The following is a 19,101-nucleotide window of genomic DNA, read 5'->3' on the forward strand; positions in this document are numbered from 1 at the left end:
CTCAACATCTGCGACAAATATAGCAGTTAGGCAGGCACCAATCCGGAACATCCAACAGAAATAGAATCCAAGAGCCAAAAATTGAATATAAAAATATGATACTTTATTTTACACTACATCTAAAAGAATAATGCCGCGTTTCGTGTCATGCAGGGACACTTAATCATAGGCTAAATGTCCCTGCGTGACACGAAACGCGTTAGGCATTATTCTTTTAGATGTAGTGTAAAATAAAGTATCATATTTTTATATTCAATTTTTCGCTCTCGGATTCTATTTCTGTTGGATGCTCCGGATTGGTGCCTGCCTAACTGCTATTTTTGTCGTGAATTACTCCCCTATGCTGAAGGTCTGGGGCAAGAGCACCCGGGCCCAACTTGGAAAGTGGTAAGCTTATCCTAATGATTCAATAGATTCATGCTCTTTCATGATCATTTAGCGCTCAACATCTGGTCAACTATAAGTCTGTTAAGAGCGATGACACATTTAGGGGCCTATATATTAAAGACTGACTTGTTTTCTGTGAAAATTTTGGGTTTTTTTCACAAAAAAAACCCTGCATTTTTTAAGAAAAAAAAACTTAGATTTTGCGAGATGTATTATTCCCCAAAGCAGAAATAAAATCAACATCCGAAAATACTCCAGCTAAGACCTGTCGAATTCATGTAAAAGTCAATGGTAGAGGTCCCTTTAACCATTTGAAGATGTTTATTGCCTTCACGATTTTCGGGTGTTTGACGCTGGAGTTTTTAAACCTATAAACTCAAAAAATTCAAGGTATTCATAAAACTTTGAATTTTTCCAGTTTTTTGTTTTTTAATCCAATTTTTTCAAGTTTAATTATTAGTAAATTTGCCAAATTCGTGGCTGGGAGTTAGGTCGAGATAGATTGTGGTAAAATATGAGAAAGAAAACGAGTTTTAGTAAATGTTGTGTTGGTCATCAAAACACTTCTACCTGCTGTGGATTCCTTTCCTTACACTTGACTTGGAAATGCCATGGTTCTCCCCAGTAAAACACTGCACTTGCTTGGGGTGGTTCTTGGCCCATGTAGGGTGACTTGCTATTTCATTTAAATGAATGCTGCCAGAAATGATAGTGATGGTAAAACACCACATATGCCATAGCCTTAAACAGACAAGAAATAGTCAAAAAATATTAAATGACGGGTATCACTTTTCTTGCTAAAGAAAGCATAGGCACCCACTTGTCTGCTTCATTTAAAGGTTATTGCTCAGTAAAACTAGGGAATGCTTCTGCCATTTTTTTTACCTACAGTCTTTGGATGCCTGTGAGTTGTAGAAAGGTTCTAAGGCTCCCCATACCATCTAGCTCCAGCAGAATTGAAAGTGGCCCTATGATAACATCAACAAACACTTAGACACGTGGTGGGGCCTTAGCAGAGATTGTTACATGTTCTCTGAAGCATTCGGGACAAATTTCTGTTGAAGAGGAAGTTCTCCCACTGAAATAAAGGTAGAGTAAATATGCACTGGTGGTTTCCCTGAACAGTTTTAGAGTGAGGTTGGGGAAAGCTTTAAACTTCTTTCCTTTAGCAATGCTTTAGGGCCAACAGAACTTAATTTTCTGTGCAGGAAGCTATTCGAAAAAGAAGCCTGCCTACATACACTGCTCCCTGCTCAGTTCAAACACAAGAACCCCTATAGTAACAGAATAAATCATTTTGGAGGTGGGAACCAACCAGTGCTTTTCCCATGCATCATAATGAGGTCACAATTGGTCAGACTGACCAGGCATGACTTAAGGTGGCCATACACGGAGAGATCCGCTCGTTTGGTGATGTCGCCAAACGAGCGGATCTCTCCCCATAATGGCCACCTTGAGGTGGGCAATATCGGGCTGATCCGATCGCAGGCCCTAGGCCCCAACGATCGGATCCTAATGTTGGCTTTACGGGCAGTCGGATCGCGGGACCGCATCAACGAACAGTCCCATCCGATCGAGATCTGGTCGAATCGGGGAAGCCCGACGGGAGCCCCATACACGGGCCAATAAGCTGCTGACTTGGTCTCTGGCCAGTTTTTTTATCGGCCCGTGTATGGGCCACCTTTAGTCTCAGAACTAGGGGTAGGTAGAAGAGGCACTTGCCTAGGGCACATACTTCTTCAATCTTCTTACCTCTACTCCCTTGTCCCACCACATCCACAAGATAGAGGCAACTGTCCCCTGTCGTGTTGCTTACAAATGTACCCATGTGCTTCCCTGCACCATGAACATTCCCTGCAGGTTGCGGCACTGCTTGGTCTATCAATGGTGATCATAGAAAGCTGTACTGGGCTGGGAGAAGCTGTTCCTTCCCTTTACAACTTTGCACACCAGCCAAACCAGGGGACAGTCTAATGCAAAGCCTCTGCATAGAAAATTAAATCAACTGCCCCCGGCCCTGTTTGTGGAAAAACAGCTGGAACTAAGTCCTCAGCAGAAGACCCTACAGGGCATATCCCCTTTAAAGCCTTGAAGTTGTATTTTCACAATTAGAGAACATTAGTAGCCTTCCTGCGTTTAAATTAGTACTGTAGTTCATCAATGAAAGAGAGAAGGAAGAGCTCAAGCCCATGTGACAGTAGACATATTCCATATCACCTACAAGTCCTCCAAAGGGTTCTTAAATATAGGAACTTGCCTCAGTACATCAGGACATGCGAATAACCTAGGGGAGGTGGGAAGTAAGCTTGATTCTTTCCATTATAATAAAGCATGAGATTATTTCTTTATGACATATTGCCCCCAGCACAGGGGCAAATCCAGCAGTGAAAAAACACAAACAAAACATTGTTTTCCACCAGCGTTAAAATCAGAATCCCAAAATGTCTTGGTTTTTATTCTGTGCTTGGAATAATGAGAATATCAGCCTTGCACTAGCATGATACAAGTCTTCTCTTGTATCCATCCGTTGCTAGAACCTGTATTATATGTCCCAAGCAAGGCCCTAAATAGCTTAGTTTAAGGCATGCGTTGTTTTGGGATTGACACCTGCCTTACCATATCAGTTATTGTCTGTGATGCAGATTATTTGACCAACAGAACACTCTGGGATTAACATAATGCCTGCATATTGTCTGAAACGATTCTATAAAGTATTATAAATATATATGAAAAGGTTCTTCACTATTTTGAATTTATAGTAAATTTCGTAATTCTCTTGATGTTACACTGACCATTCTGCCAAGGGACTGTTCTAAAAAAATTTTTTACAACTTGTTTGAATATGTTACCAAATATTGATAAACATGCGAGAGAACCCCCTAAAGATCATGTAATATTTCGCTAAATGGGGAATGTTTGGATTTGAGACATAAGGGCATATTTATGAAAAGATGAAAAAAAAAAGCTCAGCACGTCACCTGTATAAGATATTTAGTAGCTTGTTTATCAGCAGGTGAACTTTGTTTTCACTCTTTGATAACTTAAATGATAACTTTGATTCCCTTAAAAACTATATACAAGTGAATAGAAAGCTGGGGTGCATCCCTCTGGTGAACTCTATATTCACTCTGTGATAATTAGGTTTATTACACGTCATGTTCTTTTTCACCATTTAAAAGCACTTCCAGGAGCATCTTTTGTCACTCATTCAGTTCATTGAAGTTCTGCATTTATAATAAGGTTTGAATCTGAAACATAAGGGTTTACTTATGAAAGGGTGAAAATAAAGCTCACCCAGTATGTGGTGGGTGAAAAAGAGCTCACCGTTTTAACATCTACAATATATAGTGGAATGTTTACCAAAGGCTGGACTTTGCTTACACTCTTTGATATATATTTATATGTACATACAGAGGAGGGCCATACCAACTGTATGCAACATGGACAGCCACCTTGCTCCCAGTAAGAGGCAGGGATGAGTGGCAGTGGGGGGCAAAAGAACCCAGTCTAGGGGTAGGGTATCTGCCCAGCATCCCCCCCCCATTTTTACAGCATAGGCAGGTGTCTCTTCTGCCTACCTCTACACCTCTGTGAATTTCTTCAGATGTCACCTCTTTGAGGAGATACAATGTGCCATTGTGATTGGATTAGTGGAAGAGTTTACTATATATGCTGAGAATTTCCCACACCAGTCAGTTGAACTGAAGAAGCTGCTCGGATGAGTAGTGAAACATCTTCATTGATTACTCAGCAAGTCCAGTTGTTTTTAGATTTACCTATACTAGACATATACAAATAACTAGAATACTTGAGTGTCCTCCTCCTGCTGAACTTTGTTTTCGCTCATTCATAACAATGCCCCTATATGTGAAGGGTGAAAAGACTTCACCAGCATGTCTACTGAAGGGTGAACTCTGATGTCACCCTTTGATAACTATGCCCTGAAAGATCTTATACAAGTGAATAGAACGTTTGGTTATTTCCCTCTGGTGAACTTCATTTCCACTCTTTCATAACTATGCCTCAATATCTTTATTACATGTCTTGTTCTTTTTCACCATTTAGAAGAACTTCCTGTTAATGAAGCAGGAGTGTCTTTTGCCACTCATGCAGCTGAACTGAAACACTCTGCATTTATATGTAGGGGATCTGTAGTTCCATAAACACTTAAAGGTTGAGTAATAAATTCTGTTTGTTAGAATATCACATCTGTGCTGAGTTTTCCCCGTTGAGAATGCCCAGCTACAATTCAAGTTAACAACTTTGTGGTCCATGTAAAAGCCAAAATAGTCTCTCTCTATTGTGTGTGTGTATATATATAACAACAACAAGTAACTTGAATTATTTTTTTCCTATCTTGTTTGCATATGGATAGAGGAGAATGAATGTTTTTATGTAAACTTTGTATTATTGGGAACATTTGCCCAAGAAGAGATTTATATTTTCATAATTGTTTAACTTAGTTACTTTTTGTTACCGAGTTAAAACAAATGCAGTCTTGAACCAATATAGTCCCGTGTATGCATTCTTTGTATGAATAAAGCAACCAACTTATATTGACCACCGATGTGAGCCGACTCTTTATAAAATGGGCATCTTGGCTACGGATTGAGATTGTCTGAATGACTTTGGGGTTGGTTGGGGTTGGGCATGGTGCAGTCCAAAGATGGAAAATTAGAGTCATAAACATTATCCATAAAGCTTCAAGCAGATACTGGCCAATAATTAAGGCTTCAGCACACGGTTCTTGATGGCAATCACCTGCAAGCGTGGTACAGTTGCTTCTTAGATGACCGTCTCTTGGAAACGTGGCAGCCCTCCAAGCTTCCTGAGAAAGAACCAATCCCATGCTATATATATGTAAATAGTGATATCAATGGTATGTGCTCAGCACACGCAGGAGTTTTTGGGCCAAAAATTCACACTTGGCACTAGAATTGGGTTCTATTAGTATTGTGTGACTTATATTCAAAGGAGAACTAAAGCCTGACTAAAGTAAAGTATTAGTAAAGCCTGGGCACTCCTGTGCTACTGTTTTGCATCAGCTTATATTACAGGCCAACTTCATTTTTTGCTTGATAATTTGTGACGACCCCTAAGCTTAGCTTCTCAACAGCTACTCAGAGCCCACTGAGCATGTGAGTGTCACAGACACTTTCCAAGATGGTGACCCCCTGTGACAAGTTTGAAGTCCTGGATCATTGCTGCTATTGACAAGCTGAAACTTTAGGCTGGTGCAATAAGTTCATTATATAAAATACGGCATGTTTACCTATATGCATTTTTAGGGTTTAGTTCTCCTTTTATACTGCTCAAATGTATTGCTGTCACTCCCTAGGATAAGACACTGTCTGTGCCTTGTGGCTGATCCTGCTAAACGCTGATTTCCGGCACTTTTTCCCAAGACAATATATGTGCCATTCCAATGCTGCCGATGTACAACCCTTACTTATTCATTATACAAGGACGCCATGGCCTCAGAGATCTGAGCACAGCAGGAAAAAGTAATTGAATTGAAATAAAAAGGAATAGGGATGCATCAGAGTGACAGAAAGCAGGGAAACGCTATTTCACAAAGTCCCAGGAGAGGTTATGGCTGCGGTTAGAGTGAAGGCTGCTTGCTATCGTGTAGCAGGCTTTCTAGTGTAGAAGATGTGAACACATATAGTGAATAACTAGGGCATGCCTTCAGTTCGACTCCTTCACTAAAGCTGGAGAGCTCTGAAGATACAGGTCTTTCCTGGTGCTCTTTAGGGGCCCCTGGATTTCTGCAGCAGCACCTATAGAGATTTCCTCTGGGGAAGAGTAACAGCAGATAGAATAGCCAAGAACTGAAATCAAATTTCAAGTAGGGATGCACCAAATCCTGGATTCAGTTCGGGATTCGGCCAATTTTCAGCAGGGTTCGGATTCGGCCGAATCCTTGTGCCTGGCCGAACCGAATTTGCATTTGTAAATTGTGGGGAGGGTGGGATTTCACGTGACTTTTTGTTACAAAACAAGTAAGTAAACAAATTTTTTTCCACTTTTTCCTTTCCTGCCCTAATTTGCATATGCAAATTAGGATTCGGTTCAGTATTCGGTAGAATCTTGCCAGATGGATTTGGGGATTCGGCCGAATCCAAAATAGTGGATTCGGGGCATCCCTAATTTCAAGCCGCAGGTCACTGGTCAGGGCACAGAGCAATCCTCAGAATCCATAAGACTAACCATAGTTGAAGGCAGGCAGTTATGATTCAGGTCTAACATGTGGGTAAGAGGTCAAGGCAGGTGGCAAACAGCAGAATCCAGATAATGGACATGGGTCAAAACCAGTAAGACTTGAGCAGGTGCTACAACTAAATAGACACTGCTTGGGTGCAGGGGAAAATAAGGCACATTTACTTCTTCCAAAATAACATGGAAGATAGAGCTGGACATCAAGGTCTTCCTGCAAAAGGACGACACCACTATACTCAGGATAGAGCCAGTGCTCTCGACAACAGGGTTGGTGTAAGAAGCCCCCAAAGCAGTTGTTATTAGCCCCATCCTAATGCTCATTTGGTGTCAGTAGTGGGCAACCTGCTTACAGCCTAATTTAGAGGGTGAGGGTTTTGAACACTATTTCTATTGACCTGTGTGTTTGGGTTGGAAGGTTACACCGGGAATGGTTTGGCAGAGGTAAGGTTTCAGAGGTAAGGTGCCTTATATTTCCCCCAGTCCCTTTCGGATTCCTCAGAACTGGGTCACGTAGTTTTGCTGCCCAAGGCAATACTTCTAGGCGGAGCACTCTGAAACTTTCCTGTCCTCTTGTACTCACAATGGGGAGCAGTCTGAGAGAGGGCCGTTAAAAAAACTGATGTGGTCCTTGCCCAATGGGATTTTTAAACCTGACATGGATATCAGGATGATTTTGAACCAGATATCAGTCAGGGAAGCCCATTGGAGGGCCCCATACACAGACCAATAAGCTGCCGGCTTGCTATCAGCAGCTTTTATCAGCCATGGCCATCTTTACCCTTTCCTAAATGTGTCCTAGGCATCTACCTAGTTTTTGGTCGCGATTTCTGCACTACCTCTGCTTACTGTTGAAACTATTAAGCAGAAGTCAAGTTACCTCTATTCCAGCCAAGACCCCAGTTCCCACTGTACCCCCCTCTGCATTGCACCACTGTCCAAGGATATCTCACACCAGGCCCTGACTGGCAATCAGTGGCTTCTGGCAAATGCCAGAGTGGCTGGTGTAAAATGCCGAAATCACTATTTATTGGGCCGGTGGGGGGATATTTGGGCCCCTGTGTACTTGGAATTCCAGGGCCTATTTTAACTCCCACTCCAGACGTGTCTCACACAGAAAAATACTAATAGGGGGCTAAAGTCTACGGTGCCTGTCCAAAAGGGGCTGGGATAAACCCCCCTGGTTCCAAGGGTACATGTATCCTAACCCAAAAAATGATCCCTTAACTCTATAATATCTTAAAAAGTATGTTTTTATTCAAAAATCTTGTTAAAAAGACAGACATACACGTGGTATTCCGCCTTACGCGTTTCGTACCCTCTGCTACTTAATCCTAGGCATTAATAATAGCCAATCAGGGACAGGCCTTGGTACAGAGACACCCGTCACCCCCACTGGCCTTGTTTGTCCTGTGAATTTAGAGACCTGCGAATACAAAATGGATTCTAGCGGAACAATCGCAGCAGAGAACAGAAGCGAATGGCCTGGATATACGACTTAGAGCAGAATATTTACCAATAAATCAATGGGGATGTTTACTTTATACTGGAAAGTTGCTTAGAAATATATTGTCTTTTATTCTAAATAAAATGTTCCTTTTTTCTATCAACAATTGGGCGCAATTCCCCGTGAAAGCTAAATTCTTGTATAACAGTAATATTATAATCTGTCTGTAGGCAAAGTTGGACGAAAGAAAACTGGTAGAACTACAACTCTCAGTATATGGGGGGGGACAAGTTCCAGTACAAATTACAATTAATGAAGAGTAATAAGCGGCAGCAGCAGCAGCAGGAGGATAACTATGTACAACGTGCCCCATCCCAGCGGAGCGTGACGGTGTTTATTCAGCATTCCCCACGGACACAGGCAGCTCCATTCTGGTTGGACCCGGTCGCGGCGAGGCGGCAGGGAAAGGGTTACACGCACACGGAACTTTCCGATAGTTTTTCATCCAGGTGAGGTCACGTGACCGCTCAAGTGTCTGACTCACCTCCCGCCTCTCACTCACAGGTGCTGCTGCTGCTGCTGCGGGTTGCGCGAGGATTGCGACGGACGCCGGGACGGGACATTCTCGTGAAAGGCTTGTGAGGAGCATGGAGCTGAGCAGGTAAGCTACAGAGGCCGGGGCGGGACACTCCCTACAGGTGCCTCTAGCACGGCAAATCTTTCCAGCACTTCCATAAATTTCAGTTTAATCACTCAACCTATAGAATTCATCGTTTAGTCTGTAGCTTCACATGGATGGGCTGCTCTGTTATGATTGGCCCTCCAAAAAGGCCTCTTGGGTTTGTGTTTGAGGGGACTGCAGGGTGAGAAGTAATATACAGGGTGTATTTTATATATAATATAATATATCTAGTGTATAAGGGCTTTGTGTATGGCGTGAGACTAAAAGTGGCTACATCCCAGCTGTGCTTTATACTACCATCTAATGATCCATCTCTTGTTTTCTATGGGCACTTGGCTGTATCACTGGGGTGATTTACCCCAATAAAAAATAATTCTACAGATTGTACTAGTTGTACTGTTGGGATTTGCCCCTCGTCTTTCCAATGTTTTGGACAGGGCTCCAGCTGTACTTGACATGCCTTCTGTTATACCTTTTACTTCAAGGTCCCCTGCTATTTGTCTATAATGTCCTCTAATGTACTTGTAAAGTGTAATCATGTCCCCTCGCAATCGCCTTTTTTCCAGACAAAACAACCCCAACCTTGACAGTCTCCCCTCATAATTTAAGTCTTCCATCCCTCTAACCAATTTAGCTGCACTTAGTCTTTGCACTCTCTCCAGCTCATTTATACATACCTCCCAACTGTCCCTTTTTCAGAGGGACAGTCCCTCTTTTGACAGCTTAACCCGCAGTCCCTCATTTGTACTGGAAAGTCCCTCTTTTCTCTGCGCTGAACAGCCAGAAAAAGAAACAAAGTTTCTCACTTAATTGGCTTTTAGCAGAGAGCCCAGAACAGCTAACAGGTGCAAATAAGATACTTTGTAACAATTTTGAGACACAAAAACACAGTTTAGATAAGGAGAAATATTTTCAAACTTTCATAACCTGCCAAATTTTGTAAAACAAACATGGTAATTAGGGGGTATGGCCACAGAAAGGGGTGTGGTCAAAAAATTGCTGCGCTACATGCGGAAAAATTTTTTTTGTCCCTCTTTTTACTTCCAAAATGTTGGGAGGTATGATTTATATCCCTCTTAAGGACTGGAGTCCAAAACTGCACTGCATACTCCAGATGAGGCCTCACCAGGGACCTATAAAGAGGCACCGATCTACCCCAGCCCACCTGCCTGACATTCACCCAGCGCCTGATTAGTGATGCCTGCGCTTAAGCAGCAGATAACATGTTCATGGGCTGCGCCAGGGATATTTTGTACCCAAATCTATGAAATGTGTTTGCACGCTTTGTGTTCAAATACACAGGTGGTATACAAAAATGTTTCTATATGTAGAGTCAATATAAAATACACTACAATGTTTAATCAAAAAAAGCACATATATGCACATAGTATAGTGGAACGTGTATACATACCACCAATCGAACATACAGAGCAAAAAAAGACAAGGAGCAGATACACCTACCAAAAAATGAGCATAGCCCCAATGTTTCAGCATATTGGCCTTTGTCAATGGGATATGAACCCAATTCATCGATCTGCAAGTATTTTGTTACTCAATGTGGGGGTAACTTTTGGTCCTTGCACATCAAACTTTTATCCTGTTAAACATTTCCTTAATTGTGTGCTCTCCATTTATTTTTTATATTTTGTACCCAAGCCTTTCCAGTGCTTGCACTCCCTAAAATCTGCTTGTATCTGTTGGAAATACTTAGTAACTAAAAGAACACTGGAAATTGTGCAAATCCTTACTGGTATTGCACAGATTTACCACACTCTGCCACACAGCGCTACAGTGTGTGAATTGGGGAATTTGTGTTTTCAGTTGTACTTTTTACAAAATTATAATATATATTAAATTTTTATGATGTTCATACGAGTCACAAGAGCGCGTAGCACCTTTTATTTATATTAATTTGAAGAAAAACACTGCCGCTGACGCAATACACAATGTGCCATTTGGTTATTTCTATAGTGTACAAGCAAGTTTGTTCTCATAAAATATGTATGGAATTATGTTTTCAGTTCAGGTAAAATGTGGTCATTTTCAGCAGTTTCTGGAGCTCTAGCATGAGCAAGTTCAGCGATACAAAGCAGGCAGAAGCTGCAGGTGCAATGCTAGGGATCTGTGTTGTTTCAGGCAGGGCTGCCACCTCATCCATTTAAAGGCAAGCACCTGTAGAGTCACACGCTGGAGGGCTGATTACTAAACTGCTCGGATCTGTGTCTGCATAGAAAGCAGCCTGGTCTGTCTGATACAGCACAGCGATGTCTAGTTCCAGGCAGTGTCATTCTGTGGCCACTAAAGCAAATAAAGTTCTCTCTTCCATAAAAAAGGGTATAAACTCTAAGGATGAAAATATAATTTTGCCTATTTATATTCGCCAGGCATTTTCAGGCGACTGTTGAAAAGCGCATCGCCTCGTGTGGTTAGCACAGGCGTTTTTACATAGGCGCCCATACAAAACTGTCGCCTGCGCCGGTCGCGTATGTTCCAAAAAAACAAATATTCTACTGTGGAGACCGGTAACTTCTAGCTATGCTTCTATGCTCCTCCTGAGACCCCCTGAACTTGGATAAAAAGGGTCTAGTTCATAGTTCTTCTTTCAGCTGTAAAGTACACATCAAAAGCACAATACAAATTTTACTCTACACCTTCTGCTGTATAATTGACTCTTGCCATATTAGCTTTATAAAGAACATCCGCCAGCTGCCTCCTATAGTGGCCCATCCTCCAGGAAGCCAAAGCAGGACAAGGGGCAAATACCAACTACACCTTGAATTCATGTGTCCATAAACAGCTCTGTAGCTTGAGAAGGAAACTCATGAACAAGAGATCTGATTCTCACCATTCTAGCTCTCCTATTTAAGTCTGAGAGCTTGTGGCACACACCCAAGGAGTCTGTGTTTCTATGTGAGGTTGTAAAAACAGGGAAAAAAAAGTAGATTGGGAAATTGTGAAAGTTGATGGAACCTAGGGTTTTGGATGCTCTGTGGACTTGTGGCAAATTGACTGATGGAATACGTCTCCTGACAGCTGGTAGGATGGGTTTCTATACCTTCTTTCTCAAGCAAATCAAATGAAATTGTCTGTCTGCCTCAAGACTACAAAAAAATTGAGGTCCTAGCCCACAGGTTAAAAGATATGGGTAAATGTTTTTTTTTCTGTACCAGCCTACTGAAAAGAACTCATAAAATATCAAAACCTTACTCATAGTGGTAGACACTAGATTAATTTAAAACGGTTTGTGTGTCTATGTTAACTAATGAGGCTGCTCAAGGTTATTTGTATGAATAACCTCTCTGTTTTATTCTACCAGATCAGCAGTAGGTTGATTGGGAATCTGCAGGAACATAATGAGCTAACCACCCTCTTCAGCTTTTATTATGATGTTGCTAAAATAAATCCTTGCATTGCTTCTGTAGAACAAACGTAACCAGCGGCCTTCGGCTACGGCCTTTGCTGGAGAATCTGGAGATTTTTTGGGGCAGTGGCTCTTGTACAGGACACTGTGAAATGTTCCTTCACATATCCCATCCCTTTTTTCCATTCCCTTCCTTCTTCTTTCATTACTTATATTATCGCTCAGCCAGATAAACCTGCATCTACAGGAAAGCTGTCTGTGCCCAGTGGTGTTCAAGCCATGTTGGCTGTCTAGTCATTCGTGTAGCCTTTTCCTGAAGGACTTCTGTTGTGCTCCAGTGAAGTCGTAGCCCATTGCAACCTTCACTATGGTTTTGGAGCTGCAGCCCAAATTCATTAATTCACAAAATTAATTTTATTTTTTCCATATTCATAAACAGAACTACACCTAAATTCCGGCTCAGCCGCCACTTTTCATATTTTAGTGAAAGAAAGTTTACAGACACTTTTATATGTTTTTCTTTCAAACGACATACCAATTGTGCAAAAACAGCGTTTTAAACATGGAGTAAAGCTCAGTATAACTCTACCACATGTTTCAGATCAATTCTAAAATAACTTGCTCTGCTTTGGTTCATCTAATCTTCATTTTACAACTCTTGTAGGTTCCCCATTGGGGAAGTATTAACATATTAATAGGGATTAGCATTTTATAGTCGGTGCACAAGTTTCTGTTTAACCCTATAGGTTTAAAAGCCTCATTAACAAAACAAGTAAAACACTGATTAAACAAAAACAAAGTGTATTTTATACAATTTGATATGTAAAAAGTTTTTAACTAGCACTATTTTACTAGTTTTATCTTAATTAATGAGGCAATATTAGCAATTTGAGTGAACATATTATCTAAAGGAAAAGTAAGGCTAAGGCCACACTAGGCGATAGCGCCGCGATTTGACTCGCGGCGACTTTTCGCGGCGACTTTTAAGCCGCAATCGCTGGGGAAACTTTTGCGCTGGCGTCTATGGGGAATCGCGAAAAATCGCCAGCGTAAAAACACACGCGGCGATCTTTTCTCTACTGTCGCTCGAAATTGCCTCGCTAGGCGATTTCGAGCGACAATAGAAAAAAGATCGCCGCGTGTGTTTTTACGCTGGCGATTTTTCGCGATTCCCCATAGACGCCAGCGCAAAAGTTTCCCCAGCGATTGCGGCTTAAAAGTCGCCGCGAAAAGTCGCCGCGAGTCAAATCGCGGCGCTATCGCCTAGTGTGGCCTTAGCCTAAAGCCTCACAGACATTTTTTTTAGTTCTAGCAGCAATTAGACACTTGACCTAAGATAATAAAACCTATTTCTGATACAAATCCCTATATTATGCAAAATAGCATTTCTTGTATTTAGACCCTTATATCTTTTTACAGAATTGTAATTACACAAACATGTAGGCAAATGATGTATAATTTTCCTAGGTAAAAAAGGAACCCTCTCCCATAAATTCCAACTTGATGCTGACTTACAGGTGTAGTAAGAGCTAAAGACGAATTCAGAAAAAATGTCTTTAAGGGCAGAGACACAAGCCCAGATTCGGGAGATTAGTCACGACAAATGTCCTCTTCTTCAGGGAGACTAATCTCCCCAAACTGCCTTCCTGCCGACTAGAATGTAAATCGCCAGCGGAATCACTCTGAGTGTTCCATTTTCCGAAGTTTCCTCGTGAGGCAACTTTGGACGACCTCGGAAAACTAAGCGTTCCGAGTGCCATCCCGTCAGCGATTTATTTTCTAGCTGGCGGGAGGCAGTTTGGGGAGATTAGTCGTCCTGAAGAAGAGGTGTTTGTTGCCGGGCGACTAATCCCCCCCGAATTTGAGTGTGTCTCTGCCCTAAAATGTCACGTGAAAGACAAAATCTGAAAACTTTCTGTTTACAAGACAAATTCACAAAAGTGGAGATAGAGGGTTGTGAATTTGGTGGGAAATCCGACATTTTTATCTCCATTTTTAATTTTTCTCAATATCACCACTTTTGTAAATTCCTCCCCTAAATTTGCCTTTGACTCCAGCTTGTGTCTGAACCCCATCTTTGCCCTCTCTCACAGTGTTAAGTGAGCTCCTGGTTTCATCACCCAGTCTCCCTATCATGTCTAGTAGACTGGAGCAGTCCCTGTGATAGGAGCATGGCCAAGCTAGGGAGCTGAGGTGGCAGCAGCTAGTAAGCAATGAGTGTGTAACATACAGGTAATATTTCAGCATGAATGATTAATACATTGTAGTCCTTCTTGCCCTATATTTTACTATTATTATTATTATTATTATGTATGCCTACTTGGTATAGCCTTCAGCCTGTATGCCTATTCTGTATATCAAAAACATTCTGTATGCCTTCTTAGTACAACCTATTCAAAAAATATTTTAAATTTTCTGTTTCACCCAAGACTAAAGGCTAAAAAAACAAACTTAGTTTTAAAATGCTATATAACACCTTAGGATCCAAGTACAATTGTGGGATCCGTTATCCGGAAACCCATTATCCAGAATGCTCCGAATTAAGGAAAAGCTGTCTCCCGTAGACTTTGTTTTATCCAATAATCCAAATGTTTATAAATGATTTCCTTTTACTCTGTAATAATAAAACAGTACCTTGTAACAAACTTCCTTATTTGAAGCAAAACCAGCCTATTGGGTTTATTTAATGTTTACATGATTTTCTAGTAGACTAAGGGCAAGGTCACACGTGACATTTTTACGTTGCGTTTTTTAAAAACGTACAGCAGAGCGTAAACATGCACAAAATGAAGCCGTGTTGAAAATAATGAAATATGCACTATAGCAATTCCCTCAGGGCGCTTGCAAGCCAACATCCGCCACGCAATGCCAGTATTTGTTTTTTTTTTCAAATACGCCAAGGAAACGCCATATTATTGAACGGGATACGCAGGTTTGGAAATACACTTTTTTGAAATACGCTGCGTATTTTTAACATGGCGGCCAAACACTCACAAGATGGATTGCGCATATACGTATTTACGCCATTGTATGCTGGCGACGTAATTACATTGCGTATTGACAAGCAGTACGGCTACATTCTGCATGTAAATTGTTTTTCGCTAGGCTTTTTTGCGCAAAAGTTTACTAAATTGTGGGGAACGAGAAAAAACAGAAATGCATGTTGGGAAAAGAAAATTACAGGCTGAAAAACGCATATCATGCGTGTGTGGTTTCATTGGCGTATTTTTTTTTAAAAACTCCACACGTGACCTTGCCCTTAAGGTATGAAGATCCAAATTACAGAAAGATCCATTATCCGCAGAACACAAGCATTCTGGATAACAGGTCCCATACCTGCACTGTATAAATAAATGAAGAGTGGTGTTGCACCCGAGCAGGATCTGGACGTATCTCTGTTAATGGCAACTCGTTTCTGAGCACTTGCAAGTGATTATACAAGCTGATAGACGTGGAAATGTCACTCCCAGGCTGTACTCATTTACATACAAATTTCAGAATATTCCTCATAGCCTGGAAAGCAGTAAAGCCTGTTAGAATTGGCCAGAGGAGCAGACAGAAAAGCAATGGATGTGCATGTTTACATAACGAAACCAGTTCTGCTGAGAACAGGGCTCATGCACTTGACTTGAATGGCACTTTAGCTTTGCCTTACGTCAGCGTACGCTTTATTGGATTTGTATTTACCTTTATTATCTGAGATTAAAGTATTTAATCAGCTGCTGCGCCCCTTTTGTAAGAATTTTCACCACGATTAATGCAATGCTTATAACCTCAGATAATAAAATATTAGTGATTTTGCATGGTATCTTGTCCCACACCCTGCCATTGTCCCTACATGGGGAGGTTCCCACACACCTCAATTTGTGGGTCCAAACGTGACGCCAGACTGATACTTACTTAATCCTCGTGCATTGTGGTGTGTGTATGTCATGCAATTCCATTAACACTTGGCTGGCCTTCTATAGGGCAAGTTGGATATTGCACGTCACAGTTACGTTTAGTGTCATTATAACTGGGGGGGGGGGGTGGCACACAAACTGTGTGTGTGTAGTTCCCCTTTAAGGAAAATGGTACAGATAAAAAAACTAATTTTGCATTATTTTTATGATGACAATAACATTTCAAAAGTAATCACGTCCCTTTAACAAATTGGCCCGGTGAAGTGGAAAAACTTGCTTGAACAGTAGCCATGTCAACACTGAACTGTAACCCAACACCTGTGTGCCATTGCACTATCCCCCATAGAGGCTGCTCCTTTGCTAACAACCACTGGTTTGGGCTACGTTCTGCAAGAATGTGGTTGGGCTGGGGTCGCTACCTACTCCCGGGCCAGGATATATATACAGATTCGAAGTCCTAACGCACACCAACCAGTAGATGTTCAAAAGATATATGTATAAATCACATACCTGGGTGCTACCCTAAAAAAGCTGCATTATCCATAATCCAATGATAAAGGTGCACACCAGGATTTTTCAATTAAAACTTCAGGTTTTTCAATTAAACCGCCCAACGTTTCGGTCTTTCTCTAAGACCTTTATCAACCTTGATAAAGGTCTTAGAGAAAGACCGAAACGTTGGCCGGTTCCTGTTTTAAAATTATTTAATAAACCTGAAGTTTTAATTGAAAAATCCTGGTGTGCACCTTTATCATTGGATTATATATATATCTCAGTTGATACATTTCTCAGCAGAATTGTGCCTTTGACGAAACACAGGGATTCGGCTCGGCAGGGCCTAAGATATGAAATGTATCAACTATTGTATCATTTAGAAGAGTTACAGGGTTGGTGACCCCCTTCCCAGTGCAGCTTTAGAAAGAAACAAGAAGATTAAAAATGAAAGCTTAAAAGGGGTTGTTCACCTTCAGACAACTAGTTGTTTTCAGATAGATCACCAGAAATAACAACTTTTTCACCGTTTTTCCAATATTGAAGTGTAGAGTTTTTCACCTTCTAAAGCAGCTCTGGGAAGGGGGGTCGCCGACCCTGTAGACTGTTCTAAATTGATACATTTAGTTGATACATTTCTTATCTTTGTCCCTGCTGAGCAGAATCCCTGAGTTTCATTACAGGCAGCTGTTAGACTTGATACAATAGTTGCTAATATTCCAGAGATGCTGCTGAGAAATGTATCAACTAAATGTTGCAAAATTGTAACAGTTTAGAATCTGAGTCTGGCAGCTCAATAATTGAGGTGCAAACACCAGAGACAAGAACATTCAACTTTAAAATTACATTTTGGTAAAAAATAAATAATGGAAAGTAATTGAAAAAAAGTCTTTATTTCTGACTGAAAAAAATTGTTTTTAAGTTGAACAACCCCTTTAAGATTCAGCTTTATTAAGGATCAAATTGAAATTTTGAATTCCAATTTTCACTTTTATAATGGTCAAAACTGTCAAATTCGACTACGGAATTATCCAAACTCGATTTGAGTTCTTTAAAAAAAGATTCAAATTCGATTTTCAAGATTTATCATTGTCTGACCCTTTAAGAATTAGAATTTGACTATTCACCAACTATAACCTGCCGAATTGCTGTATAAGTCAATGGGAGAGGTCCAGGGGATCAATTAGGAGATCTTTGCAGCCTTCCTGACGTTCAAGTTTTTTTTTTTTGGAGAAGAAAATCGACTCGTGTGTGATTGAATTGGATTCAAGTTTTCGACTCCGTAAAAATCATCCGAGTTTAAGATGTTTGCTTTCTATAATAAATAATCAAATATTCGTATTTCGAGTAAAATCAATTTCATTTGACTAAAAAAAAAAAACTCACATAAATTTTGAATGTTGTTAATTGTGCCTCCAAATGTCAATAATTGAAAAACTGTCACAAATAAATAATAAAAAGGTCACGAGCAGTCTGAATAACAGGTTCCATACCTGTGTATATAATTGGCACGTGCCTACCTGTCTAGGTAAAAATAACCCAAAACATCTTCAGATGTTAAACATAATCCTAACATTGGCTCCTAACTTTTACCACTTCTTTTGAGGCCAAACATGCACAAAATCAAAACAAAGATTATAAAAAGGAGAAACAATCTACAAGTCTGTAACATATTACATTACAGTGTCCAACTCCTGGACAAATAGGCGCGCACAACGCTGCATGACTTCGACTTAGATACAGTTTATGGAATGTAATAGAGCAACAATAACAAATGTTGTTTACCTCAAAAGAAATTCACAGGCACGAGGTCTGTGCTTGTTGTTTACATACAAATATTAACTATAATGTACTTGAAGTCAACAAAGAGGTTGTGGACAGATTCAGTAATTTATCAATGCTCATGGATGGCCATACTTGGGTTTTCAAGTGAATTCTGGGCAGGACCCCTGAACTTTAATATGTCTAATACAGCACCCAGGAATTTTGAAGTTTTACCTCTTCAATCTAAAATACTGACACTAAAGATCTAATTGATGGTTTAATTTTTAAAATCTGTCCATAGTTCTTTGTGGAGATGGAGCAGGCCATGCTGGTTAGGGATGCAAACTAATGTTTGGAAAAAGCAGGGCCGACTGGCACTCAAATGGATCCACAGGACCAAAGAAAGTTAGTTAAAAAATATTTTTATTTATACTAAATCAAAAATGTATATTTGCATCTCCATCCGCCCTACACGTTTCGCACCGATTCAGGGCACTTAGTCATAGCCTCATAGGGATGCAAACGGGCACCATTGTTGGGTTGTTCATATTATTGCTTGAAGGGAACAGGAGTGAGTGTGGGTACAACATAATGGTCATTGCTTGGTATTGTTTGCTTTCAGGGACCTCACCAATGTTTGCCTCCTGTGCTCTTGCTGTTTCTGCCCAGATCACTCCATCCCCCATTTTGTAACTGGGGGACATGACTGTGTATATGGACCATTGATCCCCAACCAGTAGCTCTCGTGCAGCATGTTGCTCACCAAACCCTTGGATGTTGCTCTCAATGGCCTCAAAGCAGGTGCTTATTTTTGAATCGCTGGATTGGAGACGTTGGAGAAGTTTTAATT

General features: G+C 40.8%; 1 protein-coding gene across 2 annotated transcripts in view; it reads left to right on the top strand.

Moving 5' to 3' along the window:
* Positions 1 to 7,918: 7,918 nt before the first annotated feature.
* The window catches only part of LOC108698063, a 35,162-nt gene continuing 23,979 nt past the window's right edge, over positions 7,919 to 19,101 (top strand). The window contains exon 1 of one of the 2 annotated variants that reach the window (XM_018229034.2): positions 7,919 to 8,711. The gene's annotated coding sequence lies outside the window, so the exon portion shown is untranslated. The remainder of the gene's footprint in view (positions 8,712 to 19,101) is intronic. The other variant, XM_018229030.2, reaches the window with a different exon arrangement.

This window comes from Xenopus laevis, chromosome 1L, assembly GCF_017654675.1.
Source record: "Xenopus laevis strain J_2021 chromosome 1L, Xenopus_laevis_v10.1, whole genome shotgun sequence".
Taxonomy (NCBI): domain Eukaryota; kingdom Metazoa; phylum Chordata; class Amphibia; order Anura; family Pipidae; genus Xenopus; species Xenopus laevis.